Below are 15,753 nucleotides of genomic sequence, written 5' to 3' on the forward strand. Positions count from 1 at the left end.
TCATTCGACTCCCCCGGCACTATAGCCATGACAGCTTTGTTGTGTTCTAATTCAAATTATATTTACGAATATATGACGTCACCAGGTGCATGGCAATAATATTTTTCTGATATACATTCAATCAGATACGTAGCTATGCGTTGCAGACACATTGCTATGGCGATGCGACGCTCCCCGGGTCGGCAATTACGCCTGTCTGGGAGAGAAAGCGCGAAGAGCAGCAGGAAGCAAACTGACCAGAGAGAACAAGCGATTGATTAAGAATAATACGGGGTTAGCGCGAACGCAGACCCCACTAACAGAAATTGTACGGCCGAGTTACCCACATTTGGGGTAATCGCAAGGGTCAGCTAGGCCAAAGTGCAATGGCTAAGCCTCGCCTTGGGCCCACCGCCGGCCTGATCACGGTGAAGGCCCCCGTCAGGTAAGTATGATTTGGTTAACTTCAAGATCGACCCTCTTCATCTATACTTTTTTAGCGTTTGTTGTGAAAACGCCGACGTAATCGGACGTTTTCTCTACGCCCGATTGTTTCCCAATCGGCGGGTGGTACGGTACGTAGTAATTAGAACAGCAGGCTTGCGACGGTTTTAGCGCATGAAAATGTTGGCTACGAGGTGAGAAAAGAGGATTTACAACAATATACGACGAAGAACTGGGATGAATTGCTTGATTTTCCCACCAAAGTGGGAATGTGGGCCGTGCCTGGAGGTAGTGCAATACCAGGACAACCCGTGGGCAGGGCGAGGCAAGCCTCGGCACCATACCCCCTGTCCAAAAAATCAGGTTAATACAAAGACATGCAAGCGAATCGCTTGCGTCCCAGGTATTAAACTGAGAAGAACAGATACTACACTTGATCTTAGCTCTAAAGAGCCGAGAAGCGATGCCTAAACATATATTTAGGCCAACCAGAGCCTCACCTGTACAACTTCTGTTTGCTGGGGGCTCAGTGCAGCGCGAAACGTTTTTCCGAGGACCAAAACGATCGAGTAGCAGTCGTCATTCGACTCCCCCGGCACTATAGCCATGACAGCTTTGTTGTGTTCTAATTCAAATTATATTTACGAATATATGACGTCACCAGGTGCATGGCAATAATATTTTTCTGATATACATTCAATCAGATACGTAGCTATGCGTTGCAGACACATTGCTATGGCGATGCGACGCTCCCCGGGTCGGCAATTACGCCTGTCTGGGAGAGAAAGCGCGAAGAGCAGCAGGAAGCAAACTGACCAGAGAGAACAAGCGATTGATTAAGAATAATACGGGGTTAGCGCGAACGCAGACCCACTAACAGAAATTGTACGGCCGAGTTACCCCACATTTGGGGTAATCGCAAGGGTCAGCTAGGCCAAAGTGCAATGGCTAAGCCTCGCCTTGGGCCCACCGCCGGCCTGATCACGGTGAAGGCCCCCGTCAGGTAAGTATGATTTGGTTAACTTCAAGATCGACCCTCTTCATCTATACTTTTTTAGCGTTTGTTGTGAAAACGCCGACGTAATCGGACGTTTTCTCTACGCCCGATTGTTTCCCAATCGGCGGGTGGTACGGTACGTAGTAATTAGAACAGCAGGCTTGCGACGGTTTTAGCGCATGAAAATGTTGGCTACGAGGTGAGAAAAGAGGATTTACAACAATATACGACGAAGAACTGGGATGAATTGCTTGATTTTCCCACCAAAGTGGGAATGTGGGCCGTGCCTGGAGGTAGTGCAATACCAGGACAACCCGTGGGCAGGGCGAGGCAAGCCTCGGCACCATACCCCCTGTCCAAAAATCAGGTTAATACAAAGACATGCAAGCGAATCGCTTGCGTCCCAGGTATTAAACTGAGAAGAACAGATACTACACTTGATCTTAGCTCTAAAGAGCCGAGAAGCGATGCCTAAACATATATTTAGGCCAACCAGAGCCTCACCTGTACAACTTCTGTTTGCTGGGGGCTCAGTGCAGCGCGAAACGTTTTTCCGAGGACCAAAACGATCGAGTAGCAGTCGTCATTCGACTCCCCCGGCACTATAGCCATGACAGCTTTGTTGTGTTCTAATTCAAATTATATTTACGAATATATGACGTCACCAGGTGCATGGCAATAATATTTTTCTGATATACATTCAATCAGATACGTAGCTATGCGTTGCAGACACATTGCTATGGCGATGCGACGCTCCCCGGGTCGGCAATTACGCCTGTCTGGGAGAGAAAGCGCGAAGAGCAGCAGGAAGCAAACTGACCAGAGAGAACAAGCGATTGATTAAGAATAATACGGGGTTAGCGCGAACGCAGACCCCACTAACAGAAATTGTACGGCCGAGTTACCCACATTTGGGGTAATCGCAAGGGTCAGCTAGGCCAAAGTGCAATGGCTAAGCCTCGCCTTGGGCCCACCGCCGGCCTGATCACGGTGAAGGCCCCCGTCAGGTAAGTATGATTTGGTTAACTTCAAGATCGACCCTCTTCATCTATACTTTTTTAGCGTTTGTTGTGAAAACGCCGACGTAATCGGACGTTTTCTCTACGCCCGATTGTTTCCCAATCGGCGGGTGGTACGGTACGTAGTAATTAGAACAGCAGGCTTGCGACGGTTTTAGCGCATGAAAATGTTGGCTACGAGGTGAGAAAAGAGGATTTACAACAATATACGACGAAGAACTGGGATGAATTGCTTGATTTTCCCACCAAAGTGGGAATGTGGGCCGTGCCTGGAGGTAGTGCAATACCAGGACAACCCGTGGGCAGGGCGAGGCAAGCCTCGGCACCATACCCCCTGTCCAAAAATCAGGTTAATACAAAGACATGCAAGCGAATCGCTTGCGTCCCAGGTATTAAACTGAGAAGAACAGATACTACACTTGATCTTAGCTCTAAAGAGCCGAGAAGCGATGCCTAAACATATATTTAGGCCAACCAGAGCCTCACCTGTACAACTTCTGTTTGCTGGGGCTCAGTGCAGCGCGAAACGTTTTTTCCGAGGACCAAAACGATCGAGTAGCAGTCGTCATTCGACTCCCCCGGCACTATAGCCATGACAGCTTTGTTGTGTTCTAATTCAAATTATATTTACGAATATATGACGTCACCAGGTGCATGGCAATAATATTTTTCTGATATACATTCAATCAGATACGTAGCTATGCGTTGCAGACACATTGCTATGGCGATGCGACGCTCCCCGGGTCGGCAATTACGCCTGTCTGGGAGAGAAAGCGCGAAGAGCAGCAGGAAGCAAACTGACCAGAGAGAACAAGCGATTGATTAAGAATAATACGGGGTTAGCGCGAACGCAGACCCCACTAACAGAAATTGTACGGCCGAGTTACCCACATTTGGGGTAATCGCAAGGGTCAGCTAGGCCAAAGTGCAATGGCTAAGCCTCGCCTTGGGCCCACCGCCGCCTGATCACGGTGAAGGCCCCCGTCAGGTAAGTATGATTTGGTTAACTTCAAGATCGACCCTCTTCATCTATACTTTTTTAGCGTTTGTTGTGAAAACGCGACGTAATCGGACGTTTTCTCTACGCCCGATTGTTTCCCAATCGGCGGGTGGTACGGTACGTAGTAATTAGAACAGCAGGCTTGCGACGGTTTTAGCGCATGAAAATGTTGGCTACGAGGTGAGAAAAGAGGATTTACAACAATATACGACGAAGAACTGGGATGAATTGCTTGATTTTCCCCACCAAAGTGGGAATGTGGGCCGTGCCTGGAGGTAGTGCAATACCAGGACAACCCGTGGGCAGGGCGAGGCAAGCCTCGGCACCATACCCCCTGTCCAAAAATCAGGTTAATACAAAGACATGCAAGCGAATCGCTTGCGTCCCAGGTATTAAACTGAGAAGAACAGATACTACACTTGATCTTAGCTCTAAAGAGCCGAGAAGCGATGCCTAAACATATATTTAGGCCAACCAGAGCCTCACCTGTACAACTTCTGTTTGCTGGGGCTCAGTGCAGCGCGAAACGTTTTTCCGAGGACCAAAACGATCGAGTAGCAGTCGTCATTCGACTCCCCCGGCACTATAGCCATGACAGCTTTGTTGTGTTCTAATTCAAATTATATTTACGAATATATGACGTCACCAGGTGCATGGCAATAATATTTTTCTGATATACATTCAATCAGATACGTAGCTATGCGTTGCAGACACATTGCTATGGCGATGCGACGCTCCCCGGGTCGGCAATTACGCCTGTCTGGGAGAGAAAGCGCGAAGAGCAGCAGGAAGCAAACTGACCAGAGAGAACAAGCGATTGATTAAGAATAATACGGGTTAGCGCGAACGCAGACCCCACTAACAGAAATTGTACGGCCGAGTTACCCACATTTGGGTAATCGCAAGGGTCAGCTAGGCCAAAGTGCAATGGCTAAGCCTCGCCTTGGGCCCACCGCCGGCCTGATCACGGTGAAGGCCCCCGTCAGGTAAGTATGATTTGGTTAACTTCAAGATCGACCCTCTTCATCTATACTTTTTTAGCGTTTGTGTGAAAACGCCGACGTAATCGGACGTTTCTCTACGCCCGATTGTTTCCCAATCGGCGGGTGGTACGGTACGTAGTAATTAGAACAGCAGGCTTGCGACGGTTTTAGCGCATGAAAATGTTGGCTACGAGGTGAGAAAAGAGGATTTACAACAATATACGACGAAGAACTGGGATGAATTGCTTGATTTTCCCACCAAAGTGGGAATGTGGGCCGTGCCTGGAGGTAGTGCAATACCAGGACAACCCGTGGGCAGGGCGAGGCAAGCCTCGGCACCATACCCCCTGTCCAAAAATCAGGTTAATACAAAGACATGCAAGCGAATCGCTTGCGTCCCAGGTATTAAACTGAGAAGAACAGATACTACACTTGATCTTAGCTCTAAAGAGCCGAGAAGCGATGCCTAAACATATATTTAGGCCAACCAGAGCCTCACCTGTACAACTTCTGTTTGCTGGGGGCTCAGTGCAGCGCGAAACGTTTTTCCGAGGACCAAAACGATCGAGTAGCAGTCGTCATTCGACTCCCCCGGCACTATAGCCATGACAGCTTTGTTGTGTTCTAATTCAAATTATATTTACGAATATATGACGTCACCAGGTGCATGGCAATAATATTTTTCTGATATACATTCAATCAGATACGTAGCTATGCGTTGCAGACACATTGCTATGGCGATGCGACGCTCCCCGGGTCGGCAATTACGCCTGTCTGGGAGAGAAAGCGCGAAGAGCAGCAGGAAGCAAACTGACCAGAGAGAACAAGCGATTGATTAAGAATAATACGGGGTTAGCGCGAACGCAGACCCCACTAACAGAAATTGTACGGCCGAGTTACCCACATTTGGGGTAATCGCAAGGGTCAGCTAGGCCAAAGTGCAATGGCTAAGCCTCGCCTTGGGCCCACCGCCGGCCTGATCACGGTGAAGGCCCCCGTCAGGTAAGTATGATTTGGTTAACTTCAAGATCGACCCTCTTCATCTATACTTTTTTAGCGTTTGTTGTGAAAACGCCGACGTAATCGGACGTTTTCTCTACGCCCCGATTGTTTCCCAATCGGCGGGTGGTACGGTTACGTAGTAATTAGAACAGCAGGCTTGCGACGGTTTTAGCGCATGAAAATGTTGGCTACGAGGTGAGAAAAGAGGATTTACAACAATATACGACGAAGAACTGGGATGAATTGCTTGATTTTCCCACCAAAGTGGGAATGTGGGCCGTGCCTGGAGGTAGTGCAATACCAGGACAACCCGTGGGCAGGGCGAGGCAAGCCTCGGCACCATACCCCCTGTCCAAAAATCAGGTTAATACAAAGACATGCAAGCGAATCGCTTGCGTCCCAGGTATTAAACTGAGAAGAACAGATACTACACTTGATCTTAGCTCTAAAGAGCCGAGAAGCGATGCCTAAACATATATTTAGGCCAACCAGAGCCTCACCTGTACAACTTCTGTTTGCTGGGGGCTCAGTGCAGCGCGAAAACGTTTTTCCGAGGACCAAAACGATCGAGTAGCAGTCGTCATTCGACTCCCCCGGCACTATAGCCATGACAGCTTTGTTGTGTTCTAATTCAAATTATATTTACGAATATATGACGTCACCAGGTGCATGGCAATAATATTTTCTGATATACATTCAATCAGATACGTAGCTATGCGTTGCAGACACATTGCTATGGTAGCTATGCGTTGCAGACACATTGCTATGGCGATGCGACGCTCCCCGGGTCGGCAATTACGCCTGTCTGGGAGAGAAAGCGCGAAGAGCAGCAGGAAGCAAACTGACCAGAGAGAACAAGCGATTGATTGATTAAGAATAATACGGGGTTAGCGCGAACGCAGACCCCACTAACAGAAATTGTACGGCCGAGTTACCCACATTTGGGGTAATCGCAAGGGTCAGCTAGGCCAAAGTGCAATGGCTAAGCCTCGCCTTGGGCCCACCGCCGGCCTGATCACGGTGAAGGCCCCCGTCAGGTAAGTATGATTTGGTTAACTTCAAGATCGACCCTCTTCATCTATACTTTTTTAGCGTTTGTTGTGAAAACGCCGACGTAATCGGACGTTTTCTCTACGCCCGATTGTTTCCCAATCGGCGGGTGGTACGGTACGTAGTAATTAGAACAGCAGGCTTGCGACGGTTTTAGCGCATGAAAATGTTGGCTACGAGGTGAGAAAAGAGGGTTTACAACAATATACGACGAAGAACTGGGATGAATTGCTTGATTTTCCCACCAAAGTGGGAATGTGGGCCGTGCCTGGAGGTAGTGCAATACCAGGACAACCCGTGGGCAGGGCGAGGCAAGCCTCGGCACCATACCCCCTGTCCAAAAATCAGGTTAATACAAAGACATGCAAGCGAATCGCTTGCGTCCCAGGTATTAAACTGAGAAGAACAGATACTACACTTGATCTTAGCTCTAAAGAGCCGAGAAGCGATGCCTAAACATATATTTAGGCCAACCAGAGCCTCACCTGTACAACTTCTGTTTGCTGGGGGCTCAGTGCAGCGCGAAACGTTTTTCCGAGGACCAAAACGATCGAGTAGCAGTCGTCATTCGACTCCCCTGGCACTATAGCCATGACAGCTTTGTTGTGTTCTAATTCAAATTATATTTACGAATATATGACGTCACCAGGTGCATGGCAATAATATTTTTCTGATATACATTCAATCAGATACGTAGCTATGCGTTGCAGACACATTGCTATGGCGATGCGACGCTCCCCGGGTCGGCAATTACGCCTGTCTGGGAGAGAAAGCGCGAAGAGCAGCAGGAAGCAAACTGACCAGAGAGAACAAGCGATTGATTGATTAAGAATAATACGGGGTTAGCGCGAACGCAGACCCCACTAACAGAAATTGTACGGCCGAGTTACCCACATTTGGGGTAATCGCAAGGGTCAGCTAGGCCAAAGTGCAATGGCTAAGCCTCGCCTTGGGCCCACCGCCGGCCTGATCACGGTGAAGGCCCCCGTCAGGTAAGTATGATTTGGTTAACTTCAAGATCGACCCTCTTCATCTATACTTTTTTAGCGTTTGTTGTGAAAACGCCGACGTAATCGGACGTTTTCTCTACGCCCGATTGTTTCCCAATCGGCGGGTGGTACGGTACGTAGTAATTAGAACAGCAGGCTTGCGACGGTTTTAGCGCATGAAAATGTTGGCTACGAGGTGAGAAAAGAGGGTTTACAACAATATACGACGAAGAACTGGGATGAATTGCTTGATTTTCCCACCAAAGTGGGAATGTGGGCCGTGCCTGGAGGTAGTGCAATACCAGGACAACCCGTGGGCAGGGCGAGGCAAGCCTCGGCACCATACCCCCTGTCCAAAAATCAGGTTAATACAAAGACATGCAAGCGAATCGCTTGCGTCCCAGGTATTAAACTGAGAAGAACAGATACTACACTTGATCTTAGCTCTAAAGAGCCGAGAAGCGATGCCTAAACATATATTTAGGCCAACCAGAGCCTCACCTGTACAACTTCTGTTTGCTGGGGGCTCAGTGCAGCGCGAAACGTTTTTCCGAGGACCAAAACGATCGAGTAGCAGTCGTCATTCGACTCCCCTGGCACTATAGCCATGACAGCTTTGTTGTGTTCTAATTCAAATTATATTTACGAATATATGACGTCACCAGGTGCATGGCAATAATATTTTTCTGATATACATTCAATCAGATACGTAGCTATGCGTTGCAGACACATTGCTATGGCGATGCGACGCTCCCCGGGTCGGCAATTACGCCTGTCTGGGAGAGAAAGCGCGAAGAGCAGCAGGAAGCAAACTGACCAGAGAGAACAAGCGATTGATTGATTAAGAATAATACGGGGTTAGCGCGAACGCAGACCCCACTAACAGAAATTGTACGGCCGAGTTACCCACATTTGGGGTAATCGCAAGGGTCAGCTAGGCCAAAGTGCAATGGCTAAGCCTCGCCTTGGGCCCACCGCCGGCCTGATCACGGTGAAGGCCCCCGTCAGGTAAGTATGATTTGGTTAACTTCAAGATCGACCCTCTTCATCTATACTTTTTTAGCGTTTGTTGTGAAAACGCCGACGTAATCGGACGTTTTCTCTACGCCCGATTGTTTCCCAATCGGCGGGTGGTACGGTACGTAGTAATTAGAACAGCAGGCTTGCGACGGTTTTAGCGCATGAAAATGTTGGCTACGAGGTGAGAAAAGAGGGTTTACAACAATATACGACGAAGAACTGGGATGAATTGCTTGATTTTCCCACCAAAGTGGGAATGTGGGCCGTGCCTGGAGGTAGTGCAATACCAGGACAACCCGTGGGCAGGGCGAGGCAAGCCTCGGCACCATACCCCCTGTCCAAAAATCAGGTTAATACAAAGACATGCAAGCGAATCGCTTGCGTCCCAGGTATTAAACTGAGAAGAACAGATACTACACTTGATCTTAGCTCTAAAGAGCCGAGAAGCGATGCCTAAACATATATTTAGGCCAACCAGAGCCTCACCTGTACAACTTCTGTTTGCTGGGGGCTCAGTGCAGCGCGAAACGTTTTTCCGAGGACCAAAACGATCGAGTAGCAGTCGTCATTCGACTCCCCTGGCACTATAGCCATGACAGCTTTGTTGTGTTCTAATTCAAATTATATTTACGAATATATGACGTCACCAGGTGCATGGCAATAATATTTTTCTGATATACATTCAATCAGATACGTAGCTATGCGTTGCAGACACATTGCTATGGCGATGCGACGCTCCCCGGGTCGGCAATTACGCCTGTCTGGGAGAGAAAGCGCGAAGAGCAGCAGGAAGCAAACTGACCAGAGAGAACAAGCGATTGATTGATTAAGAATAATACGGGGTTAGCGCGAACGCAGACCCCACTAACAGAAATTGTACGGCCGAGTTACCCACATTTGGGGTAATCGCAAGGGTCAGCTAGGCCAAAGTGCAATGGCTAAGCCTCGCCTTGGGCCCACCGCCGGCCTGATCACGGTGAAGGCCCCCGTCAGGTAAGTATGATTTGGTTAACTTCAAGATCGACCCTCTTCATCTATACTTTTTTAGCGTTTGTTGTGAAAACGCCGACGTAATCGGACGTTTTCTCTACGCCCGATTGTTTCCCAATCGGCGGGTGGTACGGTACGTAGTAATTAGAACAGCAGGCTTGCGACGGTTTTAGCGCATGAAAATGTTGGCTACGAGGTGAGAAAAGAGGGTTTACAACAATATACGACGAAGAACTGGGATGAATTGCTTGATTTTCCCACCAAAGTGGGAATGTGGGCCGTGCCTGGAGGTAGTGCAATACCAGGACAACCCGTGGGCAGGGCGAGGCAAGCCTCGGCACCATACCCCCTGTCCAAAAATCAGGTTAATACAAAGACATGCAAGCGAATCGCTTGCGTCCCAGGTATTAAACTGAGAAGAACAGATACTACACTTGATCTTAGCTCTAAAGAGCCGAGAAGCGATGCCTAAACATATATTTAGGCCAACCAGAGCCTCACCTGTACAACTTCTGTTTGCTGGGGGCTCAGTGCAGCGCGAAACGTTTTTCCGAGGACCAAAACGATCGAGTAGCAGTCGTCATTCGACTCCCCTGGCACTATAGCCATGACAGCTTTGTTGTGTTCTAATTCAAATTATATTTACGAATATATGACGTCACCAGGTGCATGGCAATAATATTTTTCTGATATACATTCAATCAGATACGTAGCTATGCGTTGCAGACACATTGCTATGGCGATGCGACGCTCCCCGGGTCGGCAATTACGCCTGTCTGGGAGAGAAAGCGCGAAGAGCAGCAGGAAGCAAACTGACCAGAGAGAACAAGCGATTGATTGATTAAGAATAATACGGGGTTAGCGCGAACGCAGACCCCACTAACAGAAATTGTACGGCCGAGTTACCCACATTTGGGGTAATCGCAAGGGTCAGCTAGGCCAAAGTGCAATGGCTAAGCCTCCTCTTGGGCCCACCGCCGGCCTGATCACGGTGAAGGCCCCCGTCAGGTAAGTATGATTTGGTTAACTTCAAGATCGACCCTCTTCATCTATACTTTTTTAGCGTTTGTTGTGAAAACGCCGACGTAATCGGACGTTTTCTCTACGCCCGATTGTTTCCCAATCGGCGGGTGGTACGGTACGTAGTAATTAGAACAGCAGGCTTGCGACGGTTTTAGCGCATGAAAATGTTGGCTACGAGGTGAGAAAAGAGGGTTTACAACAATATACGACGAAGAACTGGGATGAATTGCTTGATTTTCCCACCAAAGTGGGAATGTGGGCCGTGCCTGGAGGTAGTGCAATACCAGGACAACCCGTGGGCAGGGCGAGGCAAGCCTCGGCACCATACCCCCTGTCCAAAAATCAGGTTAATACAAAGACATGCAAGCGAATCGCTTGCGTCCCAGGTATTAAACTGAGAAGAACAGATACTACACTTGATCTTAGCTCTAAAGAGCCGAGAAGCGATGCCTAAACATATATTTAGGCCAACCAGAGCCTCACCTGTACAACTTCTGTTTGCTGGGGGCTCAGTGCAGCGCGAAACGTTTTTCCGAGGACCAAAACGATCGAGTAGCAGTCGTCATTCGACTCCCCTGGCACTATAGCCATGACAGCTTTGTTGTGTTCTAATTCAAATTATATTTACGAATATATGACGTCACCAGGTGCATGGCAATAATATTTTTCTGATATACATTCAATCAGATACGTAGCTATGCGTTGCAGACACATTGCTATGGCGATGCGACGCTCCCCGGGTCGGCAATTACGCCTGTCTGGGAGAGAAAGCGCGAAGAGCAGCAGGAAGCAAACTGACCAGAGAGAACAAGCGATTGATTGATTAAGAATAATACGGGGTTAGCGCGAACGCAGACCCCACTAACAGAAATTGTACGGCCGAGTTACCCACATTTGGGGTAATCGCAAGGGTCAGCTAGGCCAAAGTGCAATGGCTAAGCCTCGCCTTGGGCCCACCGCCGGCCTGATCACGGTGAAGGCCCCCGTCAGGTAAGTATGATTTGGTTAACTTCAAGATCGACCCTCTTCATCTATACTTTTTTAGCGTTTGTTGTGAAAACGCCGACGTAATCGGACGTTTTCTCTACGCCCGATTGTTTCCCAATCGGCGGGTGGTACGGTACGTAGTAATTAGAACAGCAGGCTTGCGACGGTTTTAGCGCATGAAAATGTTGGCTACGAGGTGAGAAAAGAGGGTTTACAACAATATACGACGAAGAACTGGGATGAATTGCTTGATTTTCCCACCAAAGTGGGAATGTGGGCCGTGCCTGGAGGTAGTGCAATACCAGGACAACCCGTGGGCAGGGCGAGGCAAGCCTCGGCACCATACCCCCTGTCCAAAAATCAGGTTAATACAAAGACATGCAAGCGAATCGCTTGCGTCCCAGGTATTAAACTGAGAAGAACAGATACTACACTTGATCTTAGCTCTAAAGAGCCGAGAAGCGATGCCTAAACATATATTTAGGCCAACCAGAGCCTCACCTGTACAACTTCTGTTTGCTGGGGGCTCAGTGCAGCGCGAAACGTTTTTCCGAGGACCAAAACGATCGAGTAGCAGTCGTCATTCGACTCCCCTGGCACTATAGCCATGACAGCTTTGTTGTGTTCTAATTCAAATTATATTTACGAATATATGACGTCACCAGGTGCATGGCAATAATATTTTTCTGATATACATTCAATCAGATACGTAGCTATGCGTTGCAGACACATTGCTATGGCGATGCGACGCTCCCCGGGTCGGCAATTACGCCTGTCTGGGAGAGAAAGCGCGAAGAGCAGCAGGAAGCAAACTGACCAGAGAGAACAAGGCGATTGATTGATTAAGAATAATACGGGGTTAGCGCGAACGCAGACCCCACTAACAGAAATTGTACGGCCGAGTTACCCACATTTGGGGTAATCGCAAGGGTCAGCTAGGCCAAAGTGCAATGGCTAAGCCTCGCCTTGGGCCCACCGCCGGCCTGATCACGGTGAAGGCCCCCGTCAGGTAAGTATGATTTGGTTAACTTCAAGATCGACCCTCTTCATCTATACTTTTTTAGCGTTTGTTGTGAAAACGCCGACGTAATCGGACGTTTTCTCTACGCCCGATTGTTTCCCAATCGGCGGGTGGTACGGTACGTAGTATTAGAACAGCAGGCTTGCGACGGTTTTAGCGCATGAAAATGTTGGCTACGAGGTGAGAAAAGAGGGTTTACAACAATATACGACGAAGAACTGGGATGAATTGCTTGATTTTCCCACCAAAGTGGGAATGTGGGCCGTGCCTGGAGGTAGTGCAATACCAGGACAACCCGTGGGCAGGGCGAGGCAAGCCTCGGCACCATACCCCCTGTCCAAAAATCAGGTTAATACAAAGACATGCAAGCGAATCGCTTGCGTCCCAGGTATTAAACTGAGAAGAACAGATACTACACTTGATCTTAGCTCTAAAGAGCCGAGAAGCGATGCCTAAACATATATTTAGGCCAACCAGAGCCTCACCTGTACAACTTCTGTTTGCTGGGGGCTCAGTGCAGCGCGAAACGTTTTTCCGAGGACCAAAACGATCGAGTAGCAGTCGTCATTCGACTCCCCTGGCACTATAGCCATGACAGCTTTGTTGTGTTCTAATTCAAATTATATTTACGAATATATGACGTCACCAGGTGCATGGCAATAATATTTTTCTGATATACATTCAATCAGATACGTAGCTATGCGTTGCAGACACATTGCTATGGCGATGCGACGCTCCCCGGGTCGGCAATTACGCCTGTCTGGGAGAGAAAGCGCGAAGAGCAGCAGGAAGCAAACTGACCAGAGAGAACAAGCGATTGATTGATTAAGAATAATACGGGGTTAGCGCGAACGCAGACCCCACTAACAGAAATTGTACGGCCGAGTTACCCACATTTGGGGTAATCGCAAGGGTCAGCTAGGCCAAAGTGCAATGGCTAAGCCTCGCCTTGGGCCCACCGCCGGCCTGATCACGGTGAAGGCCCCCGTCAGGTAAGTATGATTTGGTTAACTTCAAGATCGACCCTCTTCATCTATACTTTTTTAGCGTTTGTTGTGAAAACGCCGACGTAATCGGACGTTTTCTCTACGCCCGATTGTTTCCCAATCGGCGGGTGGTACGGTACGTAGTAATTAGAACAGCAGGCTTGCGACGGTTTTAGCGCATGAAAATGTTGGCTACGAGGTGAGAAAAGAGGGTTTACAACAATATACGACGAAGAACTGGGATGAATTGCTTGATTTTCCCACCAAAGTGGGAATGTGGGCCGTGCCTGGAGGTAGTGCAATACCAGGACAACCCGTGGGCAGGGCGAGGCAAGCCTCGGCACCATACCCCCTGTCCAAAAATCAGGTTAATACAAAGACATGCAAGCGAATCGCTTGCGTCCCAGGTATTAAACTGAGAAGAACAGATACTACACTTGATCTTAGCTCTAAAGAGCCGAGAAGCGATGCCTAAACATATATTTAGGCCAACCAGAGCCTCACCTGTACAACTTCTGTTTGCTGGGGGCTCAGTGCAGCGCGAAACGTTTTTCCGAGGACCAAAACGATCGAGTAGCAGTCGTCATTCGACTCCCCTGGCACTATAGCCATGACAGCTTTGTTGTGTTCTAATTCAAATTATATTTACGAATATATGACGTCACCAGGTGCATGGCAATAATATTTTTCTGATATACATTCAATCAGATACGTAGCTATGCGTTGCAGACACATTGCTATGGCGATGCGACGCTCCCCGGGTCGGCAATTACGCCTGTCTGGGAGAGAAAGCGCGAAGAGCAGCAGGAAGCAAACTGACCAGAGAGAACAAGCGATTGATTGATTAAGAATAATACGGGGTTAGCGCGAACGCAGACCCCACTAACAGAAATTGTACGGCCGAGTTACCCACATTTGGGGTAATCGCAAGGGTCAGCTAGGCCAAAGTGCAATGGCTAAGCCTCGCCTTGGGCCCACCGCCGGCCTGATCACGGTGAAGGCCCCCGTCAGGTAAGTATGATTTGGTTAACTTCAAGATCGACCCTCTTCATCTATACTTTTTTAGCGTTTGTTGTGAAAACGCCGACGTAATCGGACGTTTTCTCTACGCCCGATTGTTTCCCAATCGGCGGGTGGTACGGTACGTAGTAATTAGAACAGCAGGCTTGCGACGGTTTTAGCGCATGAAAATGTTGGCTACGAGGTGAGAAAAGAGGGTTTACAACAATATACGACGAAGAACTGGGATGAATTGCTTGATTTTCCCACCAAAGTGGGAATGTGGGCCGTGCCTGGAGGTAGTGCAATACCAGGACAACCCGTGGGCAGGGCGAGGCAAGCCTCGGCACCATACCCCCTGTCCAAAAATCAGGTTAATACAAAGACATGCAAGCGAATCGCTTGCGTCCCAGGTATTAAACTGAGAAGAACAGATACTACACTTGATCTTAGCTCTAAAGAGCCGAGAAGCGATGCCTAAACATATATTTAGGCCAACCAGAGCCTCACCTGTACAACTTCTGTTTGCTGGGGGCTCAGTGCAGCGCGAAACGTTTTTCCGAGGACCAAAACGATCGAGTAGCAGTCGTCATTCGACTCCCCTGGCACTATAGCCATGACAGCTTTGTTGTGTTCTAATTCAAATTATATTTACGAATATATGACGTCACCAGGTGCATGGCAATAATATTTTTCTGATATACATTCAATCAGATACGTAGCTATGCGTTGCAGACACATTGCTATGGCGATGCGACGCTCCCCGGGTCGGCAATTACGCCTGTCTGGGAGAGAAAGCGCGAAGAGCAGCAGGAAGCAAACTGACCAGAGAGAACAAGCGATTGATTGATTAAGAATAATACGGGGTTAGCGCGAACGCAGACCCCACTAACAGAAATTGTACGGCCGAGTTACCCACATTTGGGGTAATCGCAAGGGTCAGCTAGGCCAAAGTGCAATGGCTAAGCCTCGCCTTGGGCCCACCGCCGGCCTGATCACGGTGAAGGCCCCCGTCAGGTAAGTATGATTTGGTTAACTTCAAGATCGACCCTCTTCATCTATACTTTTTTAGCGTTTGTTGTGAAAACGCCGACGTAATCGGACGTTTTCTCTACGCCCGATTGTTTCCCAATCGGCGGGTGGTACGGTACGTAGTAATTAGAACAGCAGGCTTGCGACGGTTTTAGCGCATGAAAATGTTGGCTACGAGGTGAGAAAAGAGGGTTTACAACAATATACGACGAAGAACTGGGATGAATTGCTT

At 48.6% G+C, this 15,753-nt stretch overlaps 31 non-coding genes across 31 annotated transcripts; all 31 read right to left on the reverse strand.

Annotated features, from left to right (window-relative positions):
* Positions 1-268: 268 nt before the first annotated feature.
* Positions 269-432, reverse strand: LOC145207497 (U1 spliceosomal RNA). The gene has a single exon (XR_013854023.1). It is a non-coding gene; the product is annotated as a U1 spliceosomal RNA (small nuclear RNA).
* Positions 433-689: 257 nt separating this feature from the next.
* Positions 690-888, reverse strand: LOC145207483 (U2 spliceosomal RNA). The gene has a single exon (XR_013854012.1). It is a non-coding gene; the product is annotated as a U2 spliceosomal RNA (small nuclear RNA).
* Positions 889-1,270: 382 nt separating this feature from the next.
* On the reverse strand, positions 1,271-1,434 carry LOC145207520 (U1 spliceosomal RNA). Its single transcript, XR_013854045.1, has one exon. It is a non-coding gene; the product is annotated as a U1 spliceosomal RNA (small nuclear RNA).
* A 257-nt stretch (positions 1,435-1,691) lies between these two features.
* On the reverse strand, positions 1,692-1,889 carry LOC145207538 (U2 spliceosomal RNA). The gene has a single exon (XR_013854062.1). It is a non-coding gene; the product is annotated as a U2 spliceosomal RNA (small nuclear RNA).
* A 382-nt stretch (positions 1,890-2,271) lies between these two features.
* Positions 2,272-2,435, reverse strand: LOC145207498 (U1 spliceosomal RNA). Its single transcript, XR_013854024.1, has one exon. It is a non-coding gene; the product is annotated as a U1 spliceosomal RNA (small nuclear RNA).
* A 257-nt stretch (positions 2,436-2,692) lies between these two features.
* On the reverse strand, positions 2,693-2,890 carry LOC145207539 (U2 spliceosomal RNA). Its single transcript, XR_013854063.1, has one exon. It is a non-coding gene; the product is annotated as a U2 spliceosomal RNA (small nuclear RNA).
* Positions 2,891-3,272: 382 nt separating this feature from the next.
* On the reverse strand, positions 3,273-3,435 carry LOC145207516 (U1 spliceosomal RNA). Its single transcript, XR_013854041.1, has one exon. It is a non-coding gene; the product is annotated as a U1 spliceosomal RNA (small nuclear RNA).
* A 257-nt stretch (positions 3,436-3,692) lies between these two features.
* On the reverse strand, positions 3,693-3,890 carry LOC145207468 (U2 spliceosomal RNA). Its single transcript, XR_013853998.1, has one exon. It is a non-coding gene; the product is annotated as a U2 spliceosomal RNA (small nuclear RNA).
* Positions 3,891-4,270: 380 nt separating this feature from the next.
* Positions 4,271-4,433, reverse strand: LOC145207518 (U1 spliceosomal RNA). Its single transcript, XR_013854043.1, has one exon. It is a non-coding gene; the product is annotated as a U1 spliceosomal RNA (small nuclear RNA).
* A 255-nt stretch (positions 4,434-4,688) lies between these two features.
* LOC145207469 (U2 spliceosomal RNA) lies at positions 4,689-4,886 on the reverse strand. Its single transcript, XR_013853999.1, has one exon. It is a non-coding gene; the product is annotated as a U2 spliceosomal RNA (small nuclear RNA).
* Positions 4,887-5,268: 382 nt separating this feature from the next.
* Positions 5,269-5,432, reverse strand: LOC145207500 (U1 spliceosomal RNA). Its single transcript, XR_013854026.1, has one exon. It is a non-coding gene; the product is annotated as a U1 spliceosomal RNA (small nuclear RNA).
* Positions 5,433-5,691: 259 nt separating this feature from the next.
* Positions 5,692-5,889, reverse strand: LOC145207470 (U2 spliceosomal RNA). Its single transcript, XR_013854000.1, has one exon. It is a non-coding gene; the product is annotated as a U2 spliceosomal RNA (small nuclear RNA).
* A 416-nt stretch (positions 5,890-6,305) lies between these two features.
* Positions 6,306-6,469, reverse strand: LOC145207501 (U1 spliceosomal RNA). Its single transcript, XR_013854027.1, has one exon. It is a non-coding gene; the product is annotated as a U1 spliceosomal RNA (small nuclear RNA).
* Positions 6,470-6,726: 257 nt separating this feature from the next.
* LOC145207471 (U2 spliceosomal RNA) lies at positions 6,727-6,924 on the reverse strand. The gene has a single exon (XR_013854001.1). It is a non-coding gene; the product is annotated as a U2 spliceosomal RNA (small nuclear RNA).
* Positions 6,925-7,310: 386 nt separating this feature from the next.
* On the reverse strand, positions 7,311-7,474 carry LOC145207502 (U1 spliceosomal RNA). Its single transcript, XR_013854028.1, has one exon. It is a non-coding gene; the product is annotated as a U1 spliceosomal RNA (small nuclear RNA).
* Positions 7,475-7,731: 257 nt separating this feature from the next.
* On the reverse strand, positions 7,732-7,929 carry LOC145207472 (U2 spliceosomal RNA). Its single transcript, XR_013854002.1, has one exon. It is a non-coding gene; the product is annotated as a U2 spliceosomal RNA (small nuclear RNA).
* A 386-nt stretch (positions 7,930-8,315) lies between these two features.
* Positions 8,316-8,479, reverse strand: LOC145207503 (U1 spliceosomal RNA). Its single transcript, XR_013854029.1, has one exon. It is a non-coding gene; the product is annotated as a U1 spliceosomal RNA (small nuclear RNA).
* Positions 8,480-8,736: 257 nt separating this feature from the next.
* LOC145207474 (U2 spliceosomal RNA) lies at positions 8,737-8,934 on the reverse strand. Its single transcript, XR_013854004.1, has one exon. It is a non-coding gene; the product is annotated as a U2 spliceosomal RNA (small nuclear RNA).
* A 386-nt stretch (positions 8,935-9,320) lies between these two features.
* On the reverse strand, positions 9,321-9,484 carry LOC145207504 (U1 spliceosomal RNA). The gene has a single exon (XR_013854030.1). It is a non-coding gene; the product is annotated as a U1 spliceosomal RNA (small nuclear RNA).
* Positions 9,485-9,741: 257 nt separating this feature from the next.
* Positions 9,742-9,939, reverse strand: LOC145207475 (U2 spliceosomal RNA). The gene has a single exon (XR_013854005.1). It is a non-coding gene; the product is annotated as a U2 spliceosomal RNA (small nuclear RNA).
* A 386-nt stretch (positions 9,940-10,325) lies between these two features.
* On the reverse strand, positions 10,326-10,489 carry LOC145207515 (U1 spliceosomal RNA). The gene has a single exon (XR_013854040.1). It is a non-coding gene; the product is annotated as a U1 spliceosomal RNA (small nuclear RNA).
* A 257-nt stretch (positions 10,490-10,746) lies between these two features.
* On the reverse strand, positions 10,747-10,944 carry LOC145207476 (U2 spliceosomal RNA). The gene has a single exon (XR_013854006.1). It is a non-coding gene; the product is annotated as a U2 spliceosomal RNA (small nuclear RNA).
* A 386-nt stretch (positions 10,945-11,330) lies between these two features.
* On the reverse strand, positions 11,331-11,494 carry LOC145207505 (U1 spliceosomal RNA). Its single transcript, XR_013854031.1, has one exon. It is a non-coding gene; the product is annotated as a U1 spliceosomal RNA (small nuclear RNA).
* Positions 11,495-11,751: 257 nt separating this feature from the next.
* On the reverse strand, positions 11,752-11,949 carry LOC145207477 (U2 spliceosomal RNA). Its single transcript, XR_013854007.1, has one exon. It is a non-coding gene; the product is annotated as a U2 spliceosomal RNA (small nuclear RNA).
* Positions 11,950-12,336: 387 nt separating this feature from the next.
* LOC145207506 (U1 spliceosomal RNA) lies at positions 12,337-12,500 on the reverse strand. The gene has a single exon (XR_013854032.1). It is a non-coding gene; the product is annotated as a U1 spliceosomal RNA (small nuclear RNA).
* A 256-nt stretch (positions 12,501-12,756) lies between these two features.
* Positions 12,757-12,954, reverse strand: LOC145207478 (U2 spliceosomal RNA). The gene has a single exon (XR_013854008.1). It is a non-coding gene; the product is annotated as a U2 spliceosomal RNA (small nuclear RNA).
* Positions 12,955-13,340: 386 nt separating this feature from the next.
* On the reverse strand, positions 13,341-13,504 carry LOC145207507 (U1 spliceosomal RNA). Its single transcript, XR_013854033.1, has one exon. It is a non-coding gene; the product is annotated as a U1 spliceosomal RNA (small nuclear RNA).
* A 257-nt stretch (positions 13,505-13,761) lies between these two features.
* Positions 13,762-13,959, reverse strand: LOC145207480 (U2 spliceosomal RNA). Its single transcript, XR_013854009.1, has one exon. It is a non-coding gene; the product is annotated as a U2 spliceosomal RNA (small nuclear RNA).
* Positions 13,960-14,345: 386 nt separating this feature from the next.
* On the reverse strand, positions 14,346-14,509 carry LOC145207508 (U1 spliceosomal RNA). The gene has a single exon (XR_013854034.1). It is a non-coding gene; the product is annotated as a U1 spliceosomal RNA (small nuclear RNA).
* A 257-nt stretch (positions 14,510-14,766) lies between these two features.
* On the reverse strand, positions 14,767-14,964 carry LOC145207481 (U2 spliceosomal RNA). Its single transcript, XR_013854010.1, has one exon. It is a non-coding gene; the product is annotated as a U2 spliceosomal RNA (small nuclear RNA).
* Positions 14,965-15,350: 386 nt separating this feature from the next.
* Positions 15,351-15,514, reverse strand: LOC145207509 (U1 spliceosomal RNA). The gene has a single exon (XR_013854035.1). It is a non-coding gene; the product is annotated as a U1 spliceosomal RNA (small nuclear RNA).
* Positions 15,515-15,753: the final 239 nt, after the last annotated feature.

Source organism: Phallusia mammillata, unplaced genomic scaffold, assembly GCF_965637545.1.
Source record: "Phallusia mammillata unplaced genomic scaffold, kaPhaMamm4.hap1.1 HAP1_SCAFFOLD_117, whole genome shotgun sequence".
Lineage (NCBI taxonomy): Eukaryota > Metazoa > Chordata > Ascidiacea > Phlebobranchia > Ascidiidae > Phallusia > Phallusia mammillata.